The sequence below is a fragment of the Symsagittifera roscoffensis genome, chromosome 3 (genome assembly GCF_963678635.1).
Source record: "Symsagittifera roscoffensis chromosome 3, txSymRosc1.1, whole genome shotgun sequence".
Lineage (NCBI taxonomy): Eukaryota > Metazoa > Xenacoelomorpha > Acoela > Convolutidae > Symsagittifera > Symsagittifera roscoffensis.
Window position 1 is genome coordinate 15,717,978 of NC_087064.1, and position 27,331 is coordinate 15,745,308.

Genomic DNA, 27,331 nt, shown 5'->3' on the forward strand with positions numbered 1-27,331 from the left:
CGCAAAGTGATGAACTTACTGTCCTGTAAAGTGTCAAAACACCAAGACATTAAATTGCTGCCCTTAAATCAATTCCAGCATTTTTGAGCGGATTAAACAGTGGTTTACCCGTTAATAGCTCAAAATATGTCGCGGTGTAATCTACCTATTTTAGCCAAAGCAAAGTGGCAATTTTTTGCGCCGTACAGTTTGTTTTATTTATTATCACTTCTTTGAAATTAGAAGTTCAGGCTGGCATTTGTTTATTGAGCCAATTTTCGCTTTTTAACACAACGCTTTAAAATCTTTTTAGACTTGAAATGTTTTGTTCTCTGGAGCTCAGTTATAAATAATTTGGTTCCTGCGAATTGCAGAGGAGCTATCAGTAGGCCTTAACAGTCCTGTTGAGGATAGTCTTTTTGTAGTTATGTGTTTTACATGTGATAAATTTGTACAGAAAGAGTTTAGGTTTTTGATTTCTAGTTTGATCTTTTTGAACATTTATCACGCAAAATTGCATTCTTATAAAAACGGGTAAGCGCCGGATTTAATAGTTCTAAATTGAATGGAAGCGATTAGTTTGGTCTTGCTATAAGAATTCGAGACGCTAAGTTCAACCCAGTGTATTTTTCATAGAGTGTGGAGGATATAATGACTTTTTAAATTCGATATTTATACATTTAGCAACCAAAAAGGTTTGAATTGGATTCCCTAAAGTGCAATCGGCAAATCAGGGCTTGGCATTGATATACTAGCAGTCTTGTTGATCCCTTTTTTGAAAAACTTTGATAATTTATGCTTGAGGTAATTTCTCAGTTCAGTCAGTTTTTGGCGATTGAAATACTACCTCAAACCAAAAAAAAATAGTGCATATCGAAGATATAATTTCCACAATTTGAAAAATGAATGACCTTTCTTTTTCCATTTTTAGTTATGCAACGTTCTGATTGCTGAAAGTTAAAAACTAGCCATGCTCAGGACTACTTTAAGCCTACTGTGAGCAGTTTAATTTTTATGCTGAAAACCTAATGCGGCTTATTTGTTTCGGCTTTCGTAAAAAAAATTAGCAAAAAATTTGAGCGAGCGGTAGGTTTTTTTCTTCAATCTTTTTTTCAAGCTAGGGGTGGGTTTTTTTCTTCAATCAGTCGACAAATTTCGACTTTTGAACTAAGCATTTGTGAAGATTTTTTTTTCATCAACCAAAAATTTTTCTTGTTCTGAGCCCAATTTTGAAAACATATTTCATCTGTGATAATTTTTCAAAAAGATATGAGAATTTAAAGGTAGCTATGTTGGCCAATTTGGTACAATTAACGCGCGATATAATTCGCGCTATCAACGCGAAAGCGGAGAGTTAATCCGTCTTAAAAGTCGTTCCAAATTGGTTGAAACAAGCTTATTTGCCATAATTGGAATATTACAAGGAGTAAAATCTATCTTTTTGTACTTTCTATGGTGTGTGGGTGATTTTTTTAAATGAAAAACTTCAAATTGAAACAAAACATTTCATTTTGTTTTATTACATTTAATTTTTAATGTTATTATTGCTCCATAAACCTTAAAAGGCAGTCGTATATTCAAGGCTCCGCCCTGATACGAGCAGTCTTGCTTATGACTGACGAACGGTTTTCTACTACAAATTGAGTTGACGCTGTGCCCTGACGTACGAGCGGTCATGTGTCATTTAAATTGTTTCTATATTGTTTTGTGGTAACAACTCAGACATGCAAAAGAATGGCACGTCTTCAACCAACTATCAGTAAATAGGTGTGCGTTCAAAAAGACGTAGTAGAAAAAATTGAAGTAGCAGCAACCCAGATATCATGTATAATTTGAGTAACTTTGAAAAAAATGCCTCAAAAAAAGTTTAAAAAATTACACAAAATGACAGTAAAGTACACAAAATGACTCATCACCTAGAAACCTAGAAACCACCAAATGCAAAAATCATTATCGACAGAGCCATTTTTAGGAAATGCAGCAGATATGAGACATATTATGTGGTCTAATAATTTTCAGAAAACAGTCAAGTTTTCAGCATTAAGTGTAAATTATTGTTCCGACTTTCGATACGAAAGTAACGGAATATTTGTGCTCGGGGTGGGTTTTTTCTTCAGACAAATTTCGACTTTTTAACTAGCTCTTTTCGAAATTGTTTGATATCCTTCGAAAGGTATTGTTGTCATGAGCTCAATATTGAAAAAATTTTTCACTTGTGATTATTTTTTGTAAATTTATGGGGGTTTGAAGATTGCCATTTTGGCCAATTTAAGACAATTAACGCGCGATATATTTCGCGTTATTAACGCGTAAGCGGAGAGTTAATCCGTCTTAGAAATCGTTCCAAATTGGCTGAAACAAGCTTATTTGCCATTATTGAATTTTTATAAGGAGCAAAATCTATCCTTTTGTTTTTTATATGGTGTGTTGGGTGATGATTTTCATAAAAAATTTCAAATTTTAGGAAAAAAATGTTCATTTTGTTTGATTACATTTTTTTTAATGTTATTATTACTCCATAAACTTTAAACGGCAGTCCGAACATTCAGGGCTCCACCCTGATACGAGCAGTCTTGTTGTTTTTAGGTAAACTTTCGAAAAGCTTGAATTCATTTTTCCAATAACATTGCAATATTGATGATATTAACGCAAAAAGCTCACAGTAAGGGCTGTTGAAAGAGCATTTCAGCTCATCGCCCACTACTCTGGAAAGATAAAAAGAGAACAAGTAGAAAACTAGGCTCCTATTCAAAACAAAATTCGTAAAATACTCATTATCATTAATGTAATTATTGCAAAAAAACTCGTAGAAACTTTTTAAATTCGCTTGGTTTCAGGCTCTCAATGTTTTTGGGAATTAGATGAGACACTATCTTTATTTTATTAGCGAGAGTTGGGTGTCTTTTTAGAGATTTGTTCATGACTGTGCTGTGAAAGGGCACAGTTGATAGCACACCTTTGCTGGAACTATGAGTGACACGATGGTTTGGTATATTTTCCTTTTTCAACAACTCATCCTTTTGTGGTGTCCGAAACTTTGAAAAAGCTCCTTAAATAGTTTATACAGATAAGTTTCGTACACGTTTAGGTTTTTGTATCATTATTTCCCTGACAGATTCCGATTTTTTCCTTAAATAGATGGATCACTTAAACTATTTCCTCCAAATGAAATTTAAAAGTTTATCCATAAACTGAAATCCCTTGGGAAACTACTGATTTAGCATATGAGTTTAAAAAAATGAAGATATTGTTTTTTTGAAAAATACAACCGAGCCTTATAAACCATTGCAAAGCATCTAGACAATTGTTTAGTAATTGTTGAAAACTGCTTAAAATTTTTTATTTGGAGACAGTTTTTATACCTATAACCTCACAACTACTCAAATTGTCAACTTCCCAAACCCAGGCATGTTTTTCGGCAAACGTTTTTACTCAAAAATTAAAAGGCTACATTCTTAGTGTTCACCGTTAAACCACTTTCTAAAAACCAACTCTTTCTGTCAGTCAACTTCCGTATATAACTCATTGTCCGTATATATCATTATGTCATCAGCAAACAGGGTACATTTTAAATTTTCCAGTAGCTTGGCATATCATTGATAAAAATTAGAAAAATACGACCCTAGAACCAAACCCTGAAGTACATCATAATTAAATTTTTGCTTTTCGGAGCATTCTCTACCAGATATTACATACAGATGTCTGTTTTCTAGGTAGCTTTATAAAAAAAAGAAGAAAAACACCGCAAAAACAAAATCATTCAAGCACTGCAGCAGCAAGTCAAGACTGAGCGTATTAAAATCTTCTGTGAGGTCAATGAAAAATGCTAAATCCGTCTGCCGCCTATTGATTACGTTTCTGTAAGCTCGGTAAATTTTATCAATGTATCAACGCATGATTTCTTAGACTGAAACTCAAACTGTTTTTCGGGAAAAAAATAAGTTTTGTTAAGCGAATAAAACTTGTTTTTTACGCTGAAACTCAAACTGTTTTTCAGAAAAAAACATAAGTTTTGTTAAGCGAATAAAACTTGAATAAAATACTTTTCATGTACTAAACAGCTTTTAAAACATGAACAGGAATGGGTACAAAAGGAATGGGTAGGAATGGGTAGGAATGAGTAGGAATGGGTAGGAATGAACAGGAATGGGTACAAAAGTTTTTTGGTGGCGGCAAAAACTCAATGGTCTTTTTGTCACTTTTAGGTTTTTTGCAAGCTTGGCACCATTTGTAGAAAAAAAAATTTGGGAAAATTTACATCACAGATTCTAGAATTCATTTTTTGGTCAGAACAAAACAACCTAAAAGCATTGAAAAGGCTACAACTTTGATCCAATTTTATCATCGTATAGTTTTTGCTGCAATTTCAGATTATGCTAGTTTTTTTTTATTTCCCTGTGCTTCTTCAGATATATCTTTTGTAAAAAAAAAGTCTATGATGATTACTTGTAGTTGATTGCAAAATTAAACAAAGTCTGAAGAAATTTGATAAAGAAAAATCGATGCAAGATTTTGTTAAGGTAGTGATTCTTGTGTAGAATTTATTTTGTGGATAAAAAAAGAAGCCATTTGATAATTTAAAAATCTTTTGTGTTTTTGTCACATTTTGCTGTATCGGTATTGAAATCACCACAGATGATTGGATTTCCAGAAAATTTTTTATCAACATTGTGACCAACAATGTTTTCGTACTGTTTAAAAGATTAATGTAAAGAAGAAATTGGTGACCTATACAGAAGACAAATGTTTTGTTATTTTGTTTTCTGCCATGGAAACAACTAAACCTACAATTTTTCGAAATTATTTTTCGTAAATTTTTCATTTTGAAATCGAGATCTTTTCTTCTGTAAAAAGCGCGTCCCAACATTTTCCTTTTATCTTGTTTCTTACAACAACTGGATGATATCCAACGATTTTTTAGATTTCCAATCAATTTCCAAGGAATCAATTTCACCCAACCATGTTTCACAGAGAGCAATAATCGGTGGTCTCACTTGCAATCTTTTTGATGAACAAACCAACTGGTCATGATGGCTTCTAAGAGAACATAAGTTAGGAAGAAACCTCACTGTAAGGAGCCCACTTATCCTCCTTAATTACTTTTCCATATCAAGTCACTGCAAAACAAACTGAAAGTATTGAGCTAATCTAAGTTAGAATTTTCTGCAAACTGCTTTTTTAGCTTCGAACACCAGCATACTTTATTGAAATTGAAGCTTCGAAACGTTTCTGCGCTGGCTCTTTGTCACTCGTCAAACTGTTGTCACTAGTATGATCCTAATGATCTCCCAATGATCTTTATGATTTTTTAAAAATCTTTTTTGAGTTTTCAAACTTTCTCTTGCGATTTCCATGGTTTTAGAGCTCCTCCCCGAAAGTTTTTTTTTGGTTTCCTCAATTTTTAACGGGTATTTATGCCAAATTAGCGATGTGTTCTTTACTTTTATTAGTTGGGACTATATCGAACCTTTACCATCTTTGCAAACTTTAACCCGGCAGGCTGTTTTAGGTAGTCGTAACACCATATTAAATTGCTCACATTCGTGTTTTAATTCCCGACCAGCAGCGGTACGTCGCTCATTAAAATGAACACGTTTACCTTTTCTTGTCGTACTTTCCTTTAAGACAATATCTCTTGGCGTAGATTGCGTCGTTCTCCCCAAAAAATACAAAAATTTAGTGATAATGGGTCACACTCCACCTGCTGAAGGTGGTACTGGGCGTGACAAGCTTTGATGCGATCCGGTCAAATTACGTAAATATCAAAATAATGATTAAAAAAGTTGCGGATTTCACTAGCAAGCTGGGGAATTTTGGAATCAGTCGGAAAATTGTTGAAGTTTTAACAATCTGTGCAAGTGTAACGCTCTTGATCGAGAATTTTTTTCAATTCATCATTGTCTTTTTCAAGATGAATTATTTCTTGATCTTTTTGGCCAATACGCTGTTCATACTTGTTATTTTGTCCATGAATTGTTTCAAAAAATTGATTAAACCTTCCAAAACTTCACCATTTTGGTTTAAACTACTTAAAGATTTCACTTTCCTAAGTTCAGGTTCGAATAACATATTCAATTCAATACGCAGTTCAAGTGATTTGGAGCCGAAAATTTGATTTGAAATGTTTAAATTTAATAAAAGGATAGTGCACGAAAACAAACGGAATTTTTAATACGTATTTGTGCTGTTTTTAAGCCAAGCAGAAACCGAATGCATGCTAGCTGCTCACTTCGATGTGTGTAGTGAGGTTATTCCCATAGTAAAAGGACGTTATTCTCAAGTCTTGTTGTTCCGACTTTCGATACGAAAGTAACGGAATATTTGTGCTCGGGGTGGTTTTTTTTTCTTCAGACAAATTTCAACTTTTTAACTAGCCATTTTTGGCCAAATTTTTTTATATCATTCGAAAGGTATTGTTGTCCTGAGCTCAAATTTGAAAAGATATTTCACCTGTGATCATTTTTCGTAGAGTTATGGGGGTTTAAAGATTGCCATTTTTTGATATGGGGGTTTAAAGATTGCCATATATTTCGCGCTATTAACGCGTAAGCGGAGAGTTAATCCGTCTTAAAAATCGTTCCAAATTGGTTAAAAGAAGCTTATTTGCCATAATTGGTTTGTTACAAGGAGCGAAATCTATCCTTTTGTACTTTATATGCCGTGTGGGGTGCTTATTTCATAAAAAATTTCAAATTTTAGAAGAAAAAAAAATTCTTTTTGTTTTACAGTGCTGATTTAAATTATCCGGTGAAAATCGAACAAAACTTGAATTTTCAAACGCGTTTTTCTCAAATTGGGTTGAAATTAGACAAAAGTGAAGAGGACAAAAGTTGCTTAGAATTTCATCAGAATTAATATGGTGCCATTTTTTCTCCAAAATTCTCAACAAAAATTTTACCCCAAAAATGGGTCATTTCGGCTTTTTTCAATTAATCAAGAATTACGCGGAAACTACTATGTTAATTGATGAGAAAATTATATCACAGGAAGCCTCTTACGCAGCTCAACAAAGTTTAAGAAAGGTTAAATCTCCAAAAATTTGCGCAAATTGTTTAAAATTTATTTTTAAACAGAACTTCTGGGTTTTATATAGTAAAAATCACATTTATTGACTATCAAGTGATAATTTTTTCACTTATACTGGTTTTTGGAGATTTAACCGTTCTTAAACTTTGTTCAGCTGCGTAAGAGGCTTCCTGTGATATAATTTTCTCATCAATTAACATAGTAGTTTCCGCGTAATTCTTGATTAATTGAAAAAAGCCGAAATGACCCATTTTTGGGGTAAACTTTTTGTTGAGAATTTTTGGAGAAAAAATGGCACCATATTAATTCTGATGAAATTCTAAGCAACTTTTGTTCTCTTCACTTTTTGTCTAATCTTAACCCAATTTGAGAAAAACTTGTTTGAAAATTCAAGTTTTGTTCGTTTTGTCCGGATAATTTAAATCAGCACTGTATTTCATTGAATTTTGTAATGTTATTACTGCTCAATAAGCCTTAAAAGGAAGTCGGAACATTCAGGGCTTCGCCCTGATACGAGCAGTCTTGTTTTTTAAGAGTTCTCAATTCCCGTTTTGTAAGCTTCAATTGACGCATTTTGTTCATGTTTCTGGTAATTTGAATCTAAAGAAAAAGCTGGCCTAGATTTAGGTTCATAAAAAACTTTGTTTTTTCTTGAATAAATAAAATCTGAAAAAAATTTACAACCCCCTGTTAGTGAATATCAAAAGAATCACAGACAAAAGGGCGTAACATTCGCTCCACAGGAAAACAAGTAGTTTTCGCTACTCTTTGATTCTGTTTGCAAGCTCTTACAATCCATTTTTTCAAACTATTGACCAGTATAAAGAGTCGTTCATTAAGTCAAAAATGATTTAAATTGTAGAGGCATAGAGGCATAGCAGTTATCCGTTTTTCAGACGCTCAAACTCGCAAACTACCGATTTTGAGTCACGATGATTGCAACAGATATGATTGCGAAACGGCCTGGGATGTCATCATTAAGCTTTCCAAATCCTTTTTTGGCAAACGGAAATTAAGAAAAACCAGGGTGTGAAAAGATTTTATAATGAATTTTGTTTCTTTTTGACTAAACTTCGTCTGAAAAAGGTTTTACAACCCTTATCATACTATCTACAAATTATCTCCGGAAAAACGATGATCAAAAATGGTATAGCGGTGATCATTTTTGAGCTCAGCAAAGTTGCAATTTATCAAATTTGAGTCGCAATGATTGCGACATAGTTTTGTTACCTTGGTTATCATCGCTGGAATCTTCCATAGAGTTTGCTGGAACTATTACTCCCACTTAAGCAGGAGTTTCCTTACCACAGCGAAGAGTTTATTGTTCCGACTTTCGATACGAAAGTAACGGACTATTTGTGTTCGGGGTGGGTTTTTTTTTCTTCAGACAAATTTCGACTTTTTAACTAGCCATTTTTGACGGAATTTTTTTATATCATTCGAAAGGTATTGTTGTCCTGAGCTTAAATTTGAAAAGATATTTCACCTGTGATCAATTTTCGTAAGGTTATGGGGGTTTAAATATTGGCATTTTGGCCAATTTAAGACAATTAACGCGCGATATATTTCGCGTTATTAACGCGTAAGCGGAGAGTTAATCCGTCATAGAAATCGTTCCAAATTGGCTGAAACAAGCTTATTTGCCATTATTGAATTTTTATAAGGAGCAAAATCTATCCTTTTGTTTTTTATATGGTGTGTTGGGTGATGATTTTCATAAAAAATTTCAAATTTTAGGAAAAAAATGTTCATTTTGTTTGATTACATTTTTTTTAATGTTATTATTACTCCATAAACTTTAAACGGCAGTCCGAACATTCAGGGCTCCACCCTGATACGAGCAGTCTTGTTGTTTTTAGGTAAACTTTCGAAAAGCTTGAATTCATTTTTCCAATAACATTGCAATATTGATGATATTAACGCAAAAAGCTCACAGTAAGGGCTGTTGAAAGAGCATTTCAGCTCATCGCCCACTACTCTGGAAAGATAAAAAGAGAACAAGTAGAAAACTAGGCTCCTATTCAAAACAAAATTCGTAAAATACTCATTATCATTAATGTAATTATTGCAAAAAAACTCGTAGAAACTTTTTAAATTCGCTTGGTTTCAGGCTCTCAATGTTTTTGGGAATTAGATGAGACACTATCTTTATTTTATTAGCGAGAGTTGGGTGTCTTTTTAGAGATTTGTTCATGACTGTGCTGTGAAAGGGCACAGTTGATAGCACACCTTTGCTGGAACTATGAGTGACACGATGGTTTGGTATATTTTCCTTTTTCAACAACTCATCCTTTTGTGGTGTCCGAAACTTTGAAAAAGCTCCTTAAATAGTTTATACAGATAAGTTTCGTACACGTTTAGGTTTTTGTATCATTATTTCCCTGACAGATTCCGATTTTTTCCTTAAATAGATGGATCACTTAAACTATTTCCTCCAAATGAAATTTAAAAGTTTATCCATAAACTGAAATCCCTTGGGAAACTACTGATTTAGCATATGAGTTTAAAAAAATGAAGATATTGTTTTTTTGAAAAATACAACCGAGCCTTATAAACCATTGCAAAGCATCTAGACAATTGTTTAGTAATTGTTGAAAACTGCTTAAAATTTTTTATTTGGAGACAGTTTTTATACCTATAACCTCACAACTACTCAAATTGTCAACTTCCCAAACCCAGGCATGTTTTTCGGCAAACGTTTTTACTCAAAAATTAAAAGGCTACATTCTTAGTGTTCACCGTTAAACCACTTTCTAAAAACCAACTCTTTCTGTCAGTCAACTTCCGTATATAACTCATTGTCCGTATATATCATTATGTCATCAGCAAACAGGGTACATTTTAAATTTTCCAGTAGCTTGGCATATCATTGATAAAAATTAGAAAAATACGACCCTAGAACCAAACCCTGAAGTACATCATAATTAAATTTTTGCTTTTCGGAGCATTCTCTACCAGATATTACATACAGATGTCTGTTTTCTAGGTAGCTTTATAAAAAAAAGAAGAAAAACACCGCAAAAACAAAATCATTCAAGCACTGCAGCAGCAAGTCAAGACTGAGCGTATTAAAATCTTCTGTGAGGTCAATGAAAAATGCTAAATCCGTCTGCCGCCTATTGATTACGTTTCTGTAAGCTCGGTAAATTTTATCAATGTATCAACGCATGATTTCTTAGACTGAAACTCAAACTGTTTTTCGGGAAAAAAATAAGTTTTGTTAAGCGAATAAAACTTGTTTTTTACGCTGAAACTCAAACTGTTTTTCAGAAAAAAACATAAGTTTTGTTAAGCGAATAAAACTTGAATAAAATACTTTTCATGTACTAAACAGCTTTTAAAACATGAACAGGAATGGGTACAAAAGGAATGGGTAGGAATGGGTAGGAATGAGTAGGAATGGGTAGGAATGAACAGGAATGGGTACAAAAGTTTTTTGGTGGCGGCAAAAACTCAATGGTCTTTTTGTCACTTTTAGGTTTTTTGCAAGCTTGGCACCATTTGTAGAAAAAAAAATTTGGGAAAATTTACATCACAGATTCTAGAATTCATTTTTTGGTCAGAACAAAACAACCTAAAAGCATTGAAAAGGCTACAACTTTGATCCAATTTTATCATCGTATAGTTTTTGCTGCAATTTCAGATTATGCTAGTTTTTTTTTTATTTCCCTGTGCTTCTTCAGATATATCTTTTGTAAAAAAAAAGTCTATGATGATTACTTGTAGTTGATTGCAAAATTAAACAAAGTCTGAAGAAATTTGATAAAGAAAAATCGATGCAAGATTTTGTTAAGGTAGTGATTCTTGTGTAGAATGTATTTTGTGGATAAAAAAAGAAGCCATTTGATAATTTAAAAATCTTTTGTGTTTTTGTCACATTTTGCTGTATCGGTATTGAAATCACCACAGATGATTGGATTTCCAGAAAATTTTTTATCAACATTGTGACCAACAATGTTTTCGTACTGTTTAAAAGATTAATGTAAAGAAGAAATTGGTGACCTATACAGAAGACAAATGTTTTGTTATTTTGTTTTCTGCCATGGAAACAACTAAACCTACAATTTTTCGAAATTATTTTTCGTAAATTTTTCATTTTGAAATCGAGATCTTTTCTTCTGTAAAAAGCGCGTCCCAACATTTTCCTTTTATCTTGTTTCTTACAACAACTGGATGATATCCAACGATTTTTTAGATTTCCAATCAATTTCCAAGGAATCAATTTCACCCAACCATGTTTCACAGAGAGCAATAATCGGTGGTCTCACTTGCAATCTTTTTGATGAACAAACCAACTGGTCATGATGGCTTCTAAGAGAACATAAGTTAGGAAGAAACCTCACTGTAAGGAGCCCACTTATCCTCCTTAATTACTTTTCCATATCAAGTCACTGCAAAACAAACTGAAAGTATTGAGCTAATCTAAGTTAGAATTTTCTGCAAACTGCTTTTTTAGCTTCGAACACCAGCATACTTTATTGAAATTGAAGCTTCGAAACGTTTCTGCGCTGGCTCTTTGTCACTCGTCAAACTGTTGTCACTAGTATGATCCTAATGATCTCCCAATGATCTTTATGATTTTTTAAAAATCTTTTTTGAGTTTTCAAACTTTCTCTTGCGATTTCCATGGTTTTAGAGCTCCTCCCCGAAAGTTTTTTTTTGGTTTCCTCAATTTTTTAACGGGTATTTATGCCAAATTAGCGATGTGTTCTTTACTTTTATTAGTTGGGACTATATCGAACCTTTACCATCTTTGCAAACTTTAACCCGGCAGGCTGTTTTAGGTAGTCGTAACACCATATTAAATTGCTCACATTCGTGTTTTAATTCCCGACCAGCAGCGGTACGTCGCTCATTAAAATGAACACGTTTACCTTTTCTTGTCGTACTTTCCTTTAAGACAATATCTCTTGGCGTAGATTGCGTCGTTCTCCCCAAAAAATACAAAAATTTAGTGATAATGGGTCACACTCCACCTGCTGAAGGTGGTACTGGGCGTGACAAGCTTTGATGCGATCCGGTCAAATTACGTAAATATCAAAATAATGATTAAAAAAGTTGCGGATTTCACTAGCAAGCTGGGGAATTTTGGAATCAGTCGGAAAATTGTTGAAGTTTTAACAATCTGTGCAAGTGTAACGCTCTTGATCGAGAATTTTTTTCAATTCATCATTGTCTTTTTCAAGATGAATTATTTCTTGATCTTTTTGGCCAATACGCTGTTCATACTTGTTATTTTGTCCATGAATTGTTTCAAAAAATTGATTAAACCTTCCAAAACTTCACCATTTTGGTTTAAACTACTTAAAGATTTCACTTTCCTAAGTTCAGGTTCGAATAACATATTCAATTCAATACGCAGTTCAAGTGATTTGGAGCCGAAAATTTGATTTGAAATGTTTAAATTTAATAAAAGGATAGTGCACGAAAACAAACGGAATTTTTAATACGTATTTGTGCTGTTTTTAAGCCAAGCAGAAACCGAATGCATGCTAGCTGCTCACTTCGATGTGTGTAGTGAGGTTATTCCCATAGTAAAAGGACGTTATTCTCAAGTCTTGTTGTTCCGACTTTCGATACGAAAGTAACGGAATATTTGTGCTCGGGGTGGTTTTTTTTTTCTTCAGACAAATTTCAACTTTTTAACTAGCCATTTTTGGCCAAATTTTTTTTTATCATTCGAAAGGTATTGTTGTCCTGAGCTCAAATTTGAAAAGATATTTCACCTGTGATCATTTTTCGTAGAGTTATGGGGGTTTAAAGATTGCCATTTTTTGATATGGGGGTTTAAAGATTGCCATATATTTCGCGCTATTAACGCGTAAGCGGAGAGTTAATCCGTCTTAAAAATCGTTCCAAATTGGTTAAAAGAAGCTTATTTGCCATAATTGGTTTGTTACAAGGAGCGAAATCTATCCTTTTGTACTTTATATGCCGTGTGGGGTGCTTATTTCATAAAAAATTTCAAATTTTAGAAGAAAAAAAAATTCTTTTTGTTTTACAGTGCTGATTTAAATTATCCGGTGAAAATCGAACAAAACTTGAATTTTCAAACGCGTTTTTCTCAAATTGGGTTGAAATTAGACAAAAGTGAAGAGGACAAAAGTTGCTTAGAATTTCATCAGAATTAATATGGTGCCATTTTTTCTCCAAAATTCTCAACAAAAATTTTACCCCAAAAATGGGTCATTTCGGCTTTTTTCAATTAATCAAGAATTACGCGGAAACTACTATGTTAATTGATGAGAAAATTATATCACAGGAAGCCTCTTACGCAGCTCAACAAAGTTTAAGAAAGGTTAAATCTCCAAAAATTTGCGCAAATTGTTTAAAATTTATTTTTAAACAGAACTTCTGGGTTTTATATAGTAAAAATCACATTTATTGACTATCAAGTGATAATTTTTTCACTTATACTGGTTTTTGGAGATTTAACCGTTCTTAAACTTTGTTCAGCTGCGTAAGAGGCTTCCTGTGATATAATTTTCTCATCAATTAACATAGTAGTTTCCGCGTAATTCTTGATTAATTGAAAAAAGCCGAAATGACCCATTTTTGGGGTAAACTTTTTGTTGAGAATTTTTGGAGAAAAAATGGCACCATATTAATTCTGATGAAATTCTAAGCAACTTTTGTTCTCTTCACTTTTTGTCTAATCTTAACCCAATTTGAGAAAAACTTGTTTGAAAATTCAAGTTTTGTTCGTTTTGTCCGGATAATTTAAATCAGCACTGTATTTCATTGAATTTTGTAATGTTATTACTGCTCAATAAGCCTTAAAAGGAAGTCGGAACATTCAGGGCTTCGCCCTGATACGAGCAGTCTTGTTTTTTAAGAGTTCTCAATTCCCGTTTTGTAAGCTTCAATTGACGCATTTTGTTCATGTTTCTGGTAATTTGAATCTAAAGAAAAAGCTGGCCTAGATTTAGGTTCATAAAAAACTTTGTTTTTTCTTGAATAAATAAAATCTGAAAAAAATTTACAACCCCCTGTTAGTGAATATCAAAAGAATCACAGACAAAAGGGCGTAACATTCGCTCCACAGGAAAACAAGTAGTTTTCGCTACTCTTTGATTCTGTTTGCAAGCTCTTACAATCCATTTTTTCAAACTATTGACCAGTATAAAGAGTCGTTCATTAAGTCAAAAATGATTTAAATTGTAGAGGCATAGAGGCATAGCAGTTATCCGTTTTTCAGACGCTCAAACTCGCAAACTACCGATTTTGAGTCACGATGATTGCAACAGATATGATTGCGAAACGGCCTGGGATGTCATCATTAAGCTTTCCAAATCCTTTTTTGGCAAACGGAAATTAAGAAAAACCAGGGTGTGAAAAGATTTTATAATGAATTTTGTTTCTTTTTGACTAAACTTCGTCTGAAAAAGGTTTTACAACCCTTATCATACTATCTACAAATTATCTCCGGAAAAACGATGATCAAAAATGGTATAGCGGTGATCATTTTTGAGCTCAGCAAAGTTGCAATTTATCAAATTTGAGTCGCAATGATTGCGACATAGTTTTGTTACCTTGGTTATCATCGCTGGAATCTTCCATAGAGTTTGCTGGAACTATTACTCCCACTTAAGCAGGAGTTTCCTTACCACAGCGAAGAGTTTATTGTTCCGACTTTCGATACGAAAGTAACGGACTATTTGTGTTCGGGGTGGGTTTTTTTTTCTTCAGACAAATTTCGACTTTTTAACTAGCCATTTTTGACGGAATTTTTTTATATCATTCGAAAGGTATTGTTGTCCTGAGCTTAAATTTGAAAAGATATTTCACCTGTGATCAATTTTTGTAAGGTTATGGGGGTTTAAATATTGGCATTTTGGCCAATTTGGGACAATTAACGCGCGATATATTTCGCGCTATTAACGCGTAAGCGTAGATTTAATCCGTCTTAGAAATCGTTACAAATTGGTTGAAAGAAGCTCATTTGCCATAATAGATTTGTTACTAGAAGCTAAATTTATCACTTTGTACTTTATATGGCGTGTGGGGTGATGGTTTTCACAAAAATCTCAAACAATTTTTACAATTTTTTTTTCATTTTTTTTATATTTAATTTTTTCAGCATATTTCTGCTTCATAGAGCTTAAAAGGCAGTCGGAACATTCAGGGCTTCGCCCTGATGCGAGCAGTCTTGTTCAAATTTGCAGCCAATAAGTAAATTTATGTTTGTCTATTGCAGCGAATAGGCTATTTTTGTTTGCCCCCTTTGCTGAAGAATGGCATGCTTTGAAGTTGCTCCGATGTGTTTTGCAATGAAGTTAAGCCTTAAAAACGTCGCTAACCCAATGGAAAAGAGGCAAGTTGGATTTCAAAAATTTCGCAACCCTTATTAGAAGAAATCTGCTCCTGTTGTTTTAGACGCTCCTCCAATTTCTCCATTTGGTTCCTTAACTGACGGATAACATCAGCGTTTTTCTTCAACTTTTCTGTAAATTCCAGCAAAATTGTTTCAACAGGATAGGTAACGTTTCAAACGATAGAGACTCCATTTTCAATTCAGAGTTGGATCATCTTTTGCTGCAGCGAAAGCACTGTTTTTTTACAGCTTTTTTTAGTATTTTTATGTGGTTGATCAGAACGTGTTTACTTGGGCTAAATTGAGATATTCTCAGCGAGCCAAACATTCATGAAAGAAGTTTGTTGCATTTCCAATAACACTGCGTAAAAACTGGTCATATCTTGAATGATGATTTGCCTTCCTTTCAACGCTGTTAAATTGGTCCTGGATCTTGACCTGCTGTTGACCCATAGCCAGTAGCGTGCCAGGGGAGGGGAGGGAGCTTTTTTGGTATAAATTTATGAGAACCATTTTGGGCTCGCCAACATCAAATTTTCTAAAGGCGCATTCGGCGGAATATATCTCTAAATTGATGGGGGAGTGCGCGCCGAAAAAAAAGAAATGTTTTGGTCTTTTTTTTATAAAAAGTGCTCAAAACAATTTTTAGCCCTGTCATATGGTGCTAATTCAGTTTATGAGAGTTCTCTGTTTCTAGTCATCAATCAGCTGTAGCTGTCATTTGTGGTGCTAATTAGTCCCTGGCGGGTCCCGACCTTCGGTGCTGTCTGTCACCTTCGGTTGACCTCTGTATTCACTCTTGGATTTAACTTTGTAAGATTAAGTTACGCTCATTGTCGGAATTAACTGTATTGAATAAGCAATCGTTTTAACCTGGCGCAGCCAGCAGTTACAAGTCGGGGAAAAACCTACTTGGTATCATCGGATTCTGGCCTCCGACATGCAACGAACCGCCATTGCTATGGGAGTTCTGGCTGAATAGATTCCAGTGGGTAATGGTAGCGAAACATTCGCTACGCCCGAAAAAAATCTATTTTGCGGCCACGCTGACCGACTCCCAGATTAGAGCTTTGCCGGAGGAGTTGGACGGGAAAAACCGGTCAGAAAGCGAGCAAACCCTGATGTCAAATTTGTACCTGTATCTGGGCCAGAAGGGACAGGACGAGCTGCATAAGAGACGACCGCACTTGGACCCTTCAACGACTCGATACCCGAGGAGTTTAGACGCGATCAAAAAGGAAAGAAATGAGGCCTACGAAACGTTGCAATTCCTCGCTTGGAAACAGCAGATAAACGAAATTCTCGAAAAATTTCATTCAGTTTAAAGCGGGCTCGCTGCCAGATGAAACTTTGGGACCTTAGAAGAACGAATTCTAAGGGAAGTGTTCATTGTAACCATGAAAAAACACGAGGCGCAAAATGAATTGTGTCGATCCACCAAAGCACCAGAGGAAGCTTATAAAATTGCCCTGTCTTACGAGCATGGTGCCAAATACGCAAAATTGTACATAGCAACATCCACCGGGTAATCATTATAGCCCAGGGATCATCTGGGGGAGCAATCCAAATAAAATCCGAACCAGTTGGAGTAAAACGAGGAGGACTCAGAAAAAACATCCGCGTAGCAGGCGCGCATACCAAGGGTGTGGATCAAGCCGAGTTGGAATTATGCCCAGCAATCGATGTTATAATTGCGCGATCAACCCATTTTTTTGCGGAACACATGGAAAAATGTTCAGCAAAGGGGGTCACGGTTTTTGCTTAAAAACTGAACATTGTGAACGTACCTGCAGGAGGAAACGCGGAAGTCAGCGAGGAAGCGGGGCAGTGTTAATGATACAGGAGCATGACAGCAGTGGCGATCCTAGGGACATGGACGATCGGGCCTCCCAAAATGAGAGCTCCATCGGTTGGGTAAGCTCAGGTGAACCAGTAGTACACTCGTGGGATAGTTGGCGAGACTACATGTTGATGGCAGTATGGCATAAGAATTTCACTGAACTCAAAATCGCCGGGGGACAACTGCCAATTCGCTTAAACGGGAAAACTAGTCAAGTGTGGATAGATTGTGGGTCTCCGATATCTGTCTGCACTATCGGAGAACTGAAACGAACACTCAGACCATCGAATCTGAAGTTGGTTGCACTCTCGACGGAAGGACTATGGGAATAATCCTCTAAAGTTGATCGGAACAATGAAGGTAGTTTTTGAATCTAAAGGATGGAAAATTGGCGCGATGAAAAAAGCCATAGAACGGAGTCGGCCGTCCATCATTGGAAGAGATTTGATGACAAAGTTGGACCTCCAGCTGATTCATATACGCCAGGGGATCAGATAATGTCTGTCAATGAGGAGCCACAGGGGAAATCGGGAAAAGAAGCCGCTGCACTGGACTCGTGATAGGACTACTTCAGTAAACAGTTTTCAAATCTTTATCATAGCGTAGGAAAAATCAAAAGTTATAAAGTGCAGGCGAAATTTTTTGAAAAATTGACACCAAAACAACAGACGGGCCGGCGAGTTCCAATAACATTGCAGGACAAGGTGGATAACGAAATATTGAAGCAAGGTCATTTTGAAAAATTAGAAGAATGTTCAGACAAATACCTCGTGTCAGCAATCGTAACAATATTGAAAAAGGACGGATCAGTAAAATCAGCGCTCGAATCGAAAGAACTAATTAAAAAAGCGTACAAAAAATCACATGCCGAATATAGAAGAATTATTGGAAGCGTGGGGCAAACGATTAGTGAGAAGAAACCAGGGATATATTTTTTCGACTATGGACCTGACGTACGCCTACGGCCAACTACTTTTCAACTCGGAAAAAAAGTGTACAATCCAATTTCTCACTCATTGGAGGCCGGTCGACGGGTACGTATCGGTTCAAAACAGGGTTTTATGGGCTTACCACGAAGCCGGCCAATTTTTAGCGCGCAATGAATTGCATCATTTCCGAATTTCCGCACGCGCATGCGTTTATAGACGACAGCTTGGTAGTTACCAAGGGAACTGAAATATACCATATCGGGACAGTCGAGAAAATTCTAAAAAAAGTGGATGAGGAAAATATGTCTTTGAAGCTCAAGAAATATAAATTTGCGCAAAGGGAATGCGAATGGTTGGGGAAGAAAAAAACCCACGGAAGTAACACCGGAACCCATCGAGTCGTTGAAACCGCCCCTTACATCATCTCAATGGAAATCGTTTATGGGTCAATCCATAGCCCTAACAAGTATTTGCCGGCTTTGGCCGGATCCTCCGCACCGTTACGCCCCCTCTTGAGCAAAAACAACAACTATATCTGGACAACAGAATGCTGTTACGCCCTCTCTTGAGCAAAAACAACGACTATATCTGGACGATGGAATGCCAATTCGAAAACTTAAAGAAACAAGTTGCAAACATCGTTGATCTTCGATTATCATAATGATATAAGTATTGTGTGCGACGCGAGCCATAACAATTTACGTGCCGTCCTCGAGCAGTTAAGATCTAAAGGGTGGAGGCCTACTTCTTTTGTCTCAAGGTGCCTAAGCGACGCTGAAACAAAAGTGTTCAACGAACGAATAAGAAATGCTGGCAGAAGTTTGGATGGCTGAATATTTCGAAACTATTTTTTAGGCCGGAAATTTCAAGTAGTAACGGATCATGTTTAGTGACCTAACGCGGTGATGGATCGACTAATTCCCTTCGATTTCCAAGTGGAATATGAACCGGGGCGAAAATTGGTTTAGTGGATTATCTATCGAGAAACCCGAGCATCGATGCAACGCCAATTTGTACATTTGATAATATGTTTGCTGTAGCAAAGATCAACTCGATACGCACCGCTCTCAGTTTTGTCAAAAATAACGCATCCAGGGGACCTCATTTAAGTAAATACACATCCAGGGCACCTAAAGTTACTAATAATAACCCTTCATCCAATAATAGATTAGCAGTTTGCAACGTTTCGTCCCGCGATGAGCCAGTAGAGTGCGTCAAGTCATGCGATCGGAAATGGACTAATCAGAAGCAAGAAATTTGCATAAACCGACAATTACACAATAAGAACGAGAACTTAGTTGGTGCTATTACTCATTCAGAAAGAAGTTACCCAAAAACTTTGAATTCAAACAAACATATAGAAGTGAAACGAAGAGTTATAAAATTGGAAATACTTTTGAAAAAACACCCAAGTTTAAATAGTGGAAATGATGAAACAGAAGTATTACCAACACATTCAAATTTGGAGGCGATTACTAAAGAAACTAGATCGATTAAAAGTTATACGACAATATCGTTACCTTCGGCGTTTTAAGGCAAAACAGTTCACCAGTGGGCCCCAATAATCTTTGTATGTCAATTGTTCCCCGCAGATATATAATCTTGAGCAAAATATCCACGCAATTCACCACGGCAAGACGAAAATAATTGATGCCGCCAAGGACATCTGTTATCCTTATATATACCACTCTATTGCTTGGATCGCCCCGGAATGAGCCGAATAAACAGCCTCCGACAAGTATCTAAGACCGCTCCTAGTTGAAAAACAAATCAGGAAAATAATTGAACCAACAAACCTAAGAAATTGAGTCAACTAGATTTTTGGGTACCCCATAACTATTTGAACGAAATTGAGAAGTACATACTATTTGCAGTAGATCGTTTCTCGAGCTGGCCGTCAGCGATGGTCTGCGGTAATAAACGATCAGACAAAATCCTGAAATTTCTAAAAACCTACATAGCAACCCAGTGAGTACCCAGGAAAATCCACGTGGATCAAGGAACTAGTCTTATGTCACACGGCGTAAGGGTTTTCTGTAACAGGAAGGGCATCGAGATCATAAAGTAGCCGGTAAATGACCACCGTGCCACCAAGTGTGTAGAGCATACCATCGGTAGCTTAAAAAACTCAATATTAACATTTGCAAAGGAAAACGTCCGGAACTCTCGGAGAAATTGGTCGAAAGGGCCCATGGTGCTCTCCGGTTCTCAAAAAATGCTACATTGAAATTCTCGCCATTCGAGACGCACCACGGTGGGGAAGCGAGTACGGTGCTAAGAAATCTAACGACAAAACCCTCCCCTCAAAGTCTAATTTGGTCTCGAGTGATTAAAACAAAGAATGCTTGTTTAGATGAAGCTGACGCAAACGTGAAAGATAAGCCACATGCCGCAGAAACCAACTGGGGCGTGCGGTCTGATCTTACTTATCATTTGAAGCATCGAAGCCACTCACGTAGGCTCCCAGAATAACAAATTCTCGACGAGGGCCTTCCGGTTCATTATATCAGTGGACCGGGGATCGGAACCTAAAAAGGTATAAGTTAATCCTTTCAAAAGTGAAATCAGAAAGTGCCCATACGCTTACGCTAAACAACGGGGTTGTGCTTAGGAAATCGTGGGTGGCAGCGAAACCAAAACCACAAGCTAAGAGGACTCTGAAAGATTACCCGGCAGCCCCAACTCCACAGGAGTTGAAATGGCACAATAAGAAGAAAACGACTACCGAAACCGAACCCAGGCAGAGAAAATGATCGGGACGAAGATTCGACCCAACAGTGGGTCGGAAACTGACGAAAGTGACAGCCTGCCAATTACCTCGGCAAAACGGGCGTTAGGAATTGCGACACGGAGGCAAAGCAGCGGCGAATCTTCGCCATTACCAGAGATGAAAACACCGGCTACAGAACAAGGGAGCCAAAAAGAGAAAAGGGGCGACGAAGAAACATCGAAACCGTGGGCAAACCATCACTCGATACTAGGAGTGACAATAATACTTTTCCGGCATGCGAGCAAGCAAAGTCGTCTGCTCCACGGGAGCCTCAGAATTCGGTACCCGCGGATACGAAAAAAAGCGCGGAAAACTTGGTTAGTTTCCTACAGCAGCAAAGAGGACAGCCAGGATGAGGCGGTGTCGCAAAGTAGTGGACGCAGACGAACCGCGGTTACCAAAATGGTGGGGTTAATGATAGAATACATCGCAAACAAAGGAGATGCAGAAGGAAAAAATTGAGCAAGCACTGAAAAACTTTAGAACTCTTGTGAGTCCAGGGAGAGGGCTGACCGGGATCCGTCATAAACTCAAAACTTTGTCACAAAGTTAAGTGATTCTATAGTTGTTCAAAAAAACTCGTAAATACAATACTCGTTCTTTTTTAAGCTAACAATCAGTAATTTTCGCCATTAAAATTTGTACTTTTCATTAATCAACATCTTGCAGTTATGTCAGTTACAAGTCTCTGCATTTCAGTCATTTAAATTTTTCTTTTAAGGAAAAGGGAGTGTCTTATGGTGCTAATTCAGTTTATGAGGCTTATTTGTTTCTATTCGTCAATCAGCTCTCATTTGTGGTGCTAATTAGTCCCTGACCGGTCCCGACCTTCGGTTCCGTCTGTCACCTTCGGTTGACCTCTGTATTCACTCTTGGATTTAGCTTTGTAAGATTAGGTTACACTTTTTGTCGGAATTTACTGTTTTGAACAAGCAATCGTTTTAACAGTCCATTTTGTCAAAGTCTTGCCTGAGGCGTAGAAAATGTTTGAAAAAATATGGTCCTTTTAATGTTTTAGGAGAGCTCGAACAATCAAATTGGTCGACTTCCTCCCGAAAACCTCCCCCTAGAAATGACCATAGCCATAAATTTTGGGCCCGGTCAACTTGAAATTGAACATTTTGCTACAATTTCTGAGAGAACTGGATGGAGAGAATGGGTCTTTTTGTTTACAGGGGGTTTCAACTTTTTTTTTGATTTTTTTTTAGATCTTGTCTTGGCAATAAATTATTTCCAACCTCAATTTAAATTTTTGAGTTTACCTTAATTTAGTTTTCAATTTGAGTATGTTTCTGAACTATTCGATTCCGGCAAGTTTCAGATGAAACAAAACGTCATACCATTGATGGAAATGTTTAACTTAATCTTTGAGCTATATAGCTTGCAAAGTGAAAAAAATACTATAGCTGAAATTTTAATACTAGGATAGCTAGGCATGTAAAAATTAAAAGATTTGAGCACATTTTGGTTACGAAACCTTTGCTCAATAATGCAACGACTCCGTTTCTATTTAAAACTTTTTGGTTCATTTATAGTAGATATCGATGTTATTTAAAGCAGTTGATGATTTGCATCTCAAATTTCGGATGTATTTGGAATTAGCAAGCACCTGCCCAAAATGAAAACACCGGTATTGATAAAATACCACCATACATATCGGAAGCAGAGACATCTGTATATAGTTTTTTAAAATATTCAACTTTTCGCCATTCAAAACTGTCAAAAAATCAATTGATACCAAAATGTCGGGAGTTTTGACCAACAGCAATTTTCTACTGGTTCTGGTTATTTTTTCTGATGTTGAAGCAATAGAATTTGAAGCGGATTGTCCTAATAACCTCTTCAATTGTGACATTTCAATTCCAAAACAGTTCGGAAAACAACTTCTGAGTTTGTACTACACAGGTTTGACAGAGTCAATTTGCCACTACAAGGCATCGATGATCAAGGCAGATTATCACATGTATTGTTCACAAGGACATTTCTGTGGCATCATTTTGGATAAAAATTTTCAAGGCTCGGAACATATCGAGATTGTGGACTTCGATAAGCTGAAGATGTGTCAAGTTTATGGAAGTTCAAAAGACAACTGCAAGTAAGTTTTTTAATTAAAGGCTTTGAGTAACTGACGATCTCTATGATGTTTCGGATGTCCACAAATTGGCTCTTTTTCACTCCCGTGATTGAACTATTTGTTCCGACTTTCGAAAAGTTTGACAGATTATGATGACTGAGGTAGTTTTCCTTATTCAAACATTTCTCGAATTTAAAACTCAGCTATTTTTTCCAAGTTGACGGAAATTTGTTGTATACCATCTGAATATTATTCTTGTCCGGACTTCAAAAAGCAATACGATATTTCAACTAGGATAGTTTGTGTAAAAATATGGGAGTTTAAACATTGCTTTGGCAAGTTTGGGATAATTAATGAGCAATATCTCGCAACTGAGCTCATTTTTAGCACATTTTTTTGCGAATTCCATCAGTCAAGATGTAAGCATTTTAATATAATACATTTATTAATTCAGATGAGTTTTCAAATGATTAGCAAGTCCGGCAGAAAAATTATTGTTTGATGTTTCAGATCACAAATTTTTTGTTGTTGTTTACAAAACCCACTGCATTTTTTGTTCGCTAGTATAAAATACACATTATCGAAGAGCGAATTTACTCCATTTTTAATATTTCTATTAAGTCGAGCCAAAATGAGTCTTAAGTAGTATAGTAAAAGTGGCTAGGAAAATGACCACTTTTAACCCCCCCTTTTTTTCGATGTGCCGTTGTACTTACCACTTTTAACCCCCAAAGGGGTTAAAGCCCCTACTTTTTCGGGCACGCATGTTTTAAGGGGGGTTAAAATTGGTAATTTTCTAGCCACTTTATGGAAACGGGAAAGGAATTAAGTTTTGGTTGGTGCATGTTTTCCCTTCTAAAGTTTGGGGGTATTGGCTTATTTACATGTAAAATGACGTTATATGCAACCAAACTATATGGTATATAGGAAAGCCAAGATTTTGGCAGCGTAGCTTAACTGTTGGCTGCGGTGAACGATTTTCTTTCGAAAATGCATGTTTTATTGCTGAATCTCGAAGAAAGGAAAATTCGTCAAGTGCGGCGGCCGCCACCTCTATTTAGGCAAAAATTAATAATCTATTTGAACAAAATAAGAATCACTTACCCGAAAGTTGATGACGCAGTTGATGAAGAATTGTAAAAAGAAAATAAGAAATGGGGGATGTTGAGGAAGGGGACTAAAAAAAATAAAATTTGGTAAAAAAAAAAAAAACCTCTTCTTTATTGGAAGAGGTATGAATAAATGGAAACGGCTGGGCTGTCCATCAGCACCAGCAGGTCAGAAGCCCTGTAGGCAATCCAACCCCCGAGGGCGACCACGTCCCTGAGTTGCTCAGAGAGGAGTTCCCACTCGGGCGACCCAGGGAGGTAAGTCCGGGGAAGGGGTTTCCCCTTGGCCCACTGGCGTGGCTTGACCCAGAGCTCCTTCACCACTAATGCCTCAGGATCGAGCCCAGCCATATATCTAACGTGGATTTCCTCCACAGGAATATTGATAAGCTCTAACCCCCCGAAAGGAATTTTAACTGTTTCCAGGTATGAAGGCATCTAAAACAAGCAAATTAACATTTTAAATCACATGAAATTGTTCATCAAATAAAAATTTTTGGAACAGTAGGTTTTGGAAGGTAATAATTGTGCTAAACTTTCTCTAAATTTTCCCCGAGTTTAAAATACGCTTATCACGAAAACACAGACAGAATAAATTGTACTTTTAGCTGCGTGTTATTTTCAACCAGTTTAGAAATTTTGAGTTTGATTTGGAAACAAAAACTGGTAAAAACATTTGATTTGTCGAATACTACTTTTGAAAATGAATAGATTTGACTTCTTGTTTGACTTTGTCACTAAGCTGATTGTAAGAAAAAATAAAGCGCAGACTGAAAATATATGTTTACTAAAATGTTTAAAATATATGAAAAAGGCTGATGGATTAATTCAATGTATATCACTGAGTTGTAGATATCAGCTGTTGGCATCTAAACGGTTACTTTTATTTCCACTGTTTTGAAGTTCAGCAGGCTCAAAGAGTGTTGGAAAAAAAATGAAATTGGAAAAACGTAGAGTTACCTCAACAGACTTGGAAATCATTCATGAGATTTATTTGACTGTGAAAAAAACCTATCCGGAAAATTCTGACCGTCGGAATTACTTTCTGGCTGCATGTTCTCTGTTTTTCTTTTCCAGTGAAAACGAATTAAATTATGACGTAGCTATTAAACTTAGACCATATGGAGGTCTTATTGGCATAGACGACTCTTCCTTGGACAAATATTTAAAAGATTCAAAAATACTACGTCTGCATGCAATTTTGCATGACGCTGCAGGTTTTGTTGACGAAGTTTACAACACGGGTCCCACTTACTGCTATATGTTACCCTGGAAGTGTAACAGCAGTCTGATTGGTCATTTGAGCGGTATTACTTTCTGTTTATTCGTCAAACTAACCAGACCAGAACTCTATCAGTTATTAGAATGTTGAGCGAACGATCAGTCGTCATAGATTTGGAAGGATTTCGCTATAAAAAAAGTAACTTTATAGTTAAAGAAATAGCCATTACGACTTCTGAATATAGTGACTCTCTTATTTTTCTACCTCCAGTCCCTTTCAACTCACTACCCAAAGCTGAACAAAAAGCGTACAACTGGTTAACACAATACTTGCACGGAATTCACTGGGAAAGCGGAGATTATTTATATTTAAACCTTAATCAGATTATTCAAAGTTTTGTTTTGAGAAATCCTAACGCTGTATTTTACGCCAAAGGAAAAGAGAAGGCTGAACTCCTTGCAAAGTACTTGGATCGAGAAGTTGTGAATCTTGATGAATTGGGTTGCCCGAGAATTGAAAACTTACATTTAAAGAATTATCCATCCTGCAATAGACATTTACAACCTAATTATAACTCTAGGAATCACTGTTCCCTGAAAAAAACGAAGGTTTTTTTTGATTGGCTGACAAATGAGCAACAACGAAAGACTAGCAAAAGCGGAGACGTACCTATCTCCAAATTTAGTGTTCTTGGCTTGGATGACACCAGAGAGTGATATCAAAGTAACTTTGACCAGAACAGAACAAATCAATTGCCGAGGTCAAGTTGTGCAGCGGAAAGGACAAATTACTCTCTCAGGAGACGAATTGACTATTTTAAGAAATTTTTTCCCAGTGATTGACCAATTCATCTATTTTCAACGACACAAGTTTAGTCAAAATGTTGGCCAACAAACGAGGAGTATGTCTTCCCAGGCTAGTCTTAGTGCCCAAACGTCAACCCGGAGTTCAAATGGATCTTCAAAGCAGTGACCTACCTGAGGAAGTTCAGAAACTAGTAAAAGAGAACTCTGTAAAGAAAGTTGTATTTCATGCAAAAACTGAATATGTGCCAGCCAATTATAATGTGGAAATGCTGCATGACAATGACAATGACATAACTAATGACTCTAGAAGTTATACTCGATACGAGATTTTTTATTGTTCTGAAGTATAGATAATACATATTTTATGACAAGAACACATTTTTTTCATTCTCATTAAGAAACTAGTGTTATAGATAGAGAGGAGTTAGAAAGAATCAGTTAGAGAGAGAAATATAAATCGAACAACTGAATGACTGAATTAGCTATTGATGAGCCTGATGCTACTATAGTTACAGATTTTGCTTATGATCAAACAAACACTGAACAAAAATCTTGGAAGTTTTGTAATGATGTTACAGTCCCCAGATCAGAAGTAGTTTTTATGTCTCAAATGATTTTAATTTTCATTTTACTTACTTTTTGCATCTATAAACTTTCTTGGACGCAAATAAGCTGTGAAGAAACGTCAGTTTGGTTTTCAATATTGTCTGGTTTAGTTGGGTACGTGCTACCAAACCCAAGGATATGAATAAAATTATTGATACGTCGACAAGACTGTTTATGGCAGTTGTAGGACCGTCAGGATCCGGAAAAACAGAGTTGATTTTCAAGCTATTGACAGGAAGATCATTTTATCCCAAATTTGAAAGAGTGTTATTTTTTTACAAAGATATTCAACCTGTAGTTATGGACGAGTTAAACGCTCGCAGAATTCATATTGAATTTGTAAAATTTGACGGATTCGATCGTTTGAGAAACATTGAAAACATTCTGTTAGTGTTTGATGACTCATGCGAAGAAATATACAATGATAAAGAATTCGTTAAATTAGCAACAGCAGGAAGACACAGGGGCTTAGATGTTATTTATGTTAAACATAATTTATTCCAACAAAGCCGATGGTCCCGAACTATTGATTTGAACACATCTCACATCATTTTATTCAAATCACCTCGTGATATTCAGCAACTTGATCACCTCGGAAGGCAACTTAATGCATCTAAATTCTTACGTCAATCGTATGAACTGGCTACAAAGGACAG

The 27,331-nt window shown here is 36.1% G+C and overlaps 1 protein-coding gene across 1 annotated transcript in view; it reads left to right on the plus strand.

Moving 5' to 3' along the window:
• Positions 1-27,331, plus strand: part of LOC134841365 (ubiquitin conjugation factor E4 B-like) — a 478,213-nt gene that overhangs the window by 100,174 nt on the left and 350,708 nt on the right. The gene's annotated exons all lie outside the window — the stretch shown is intronic.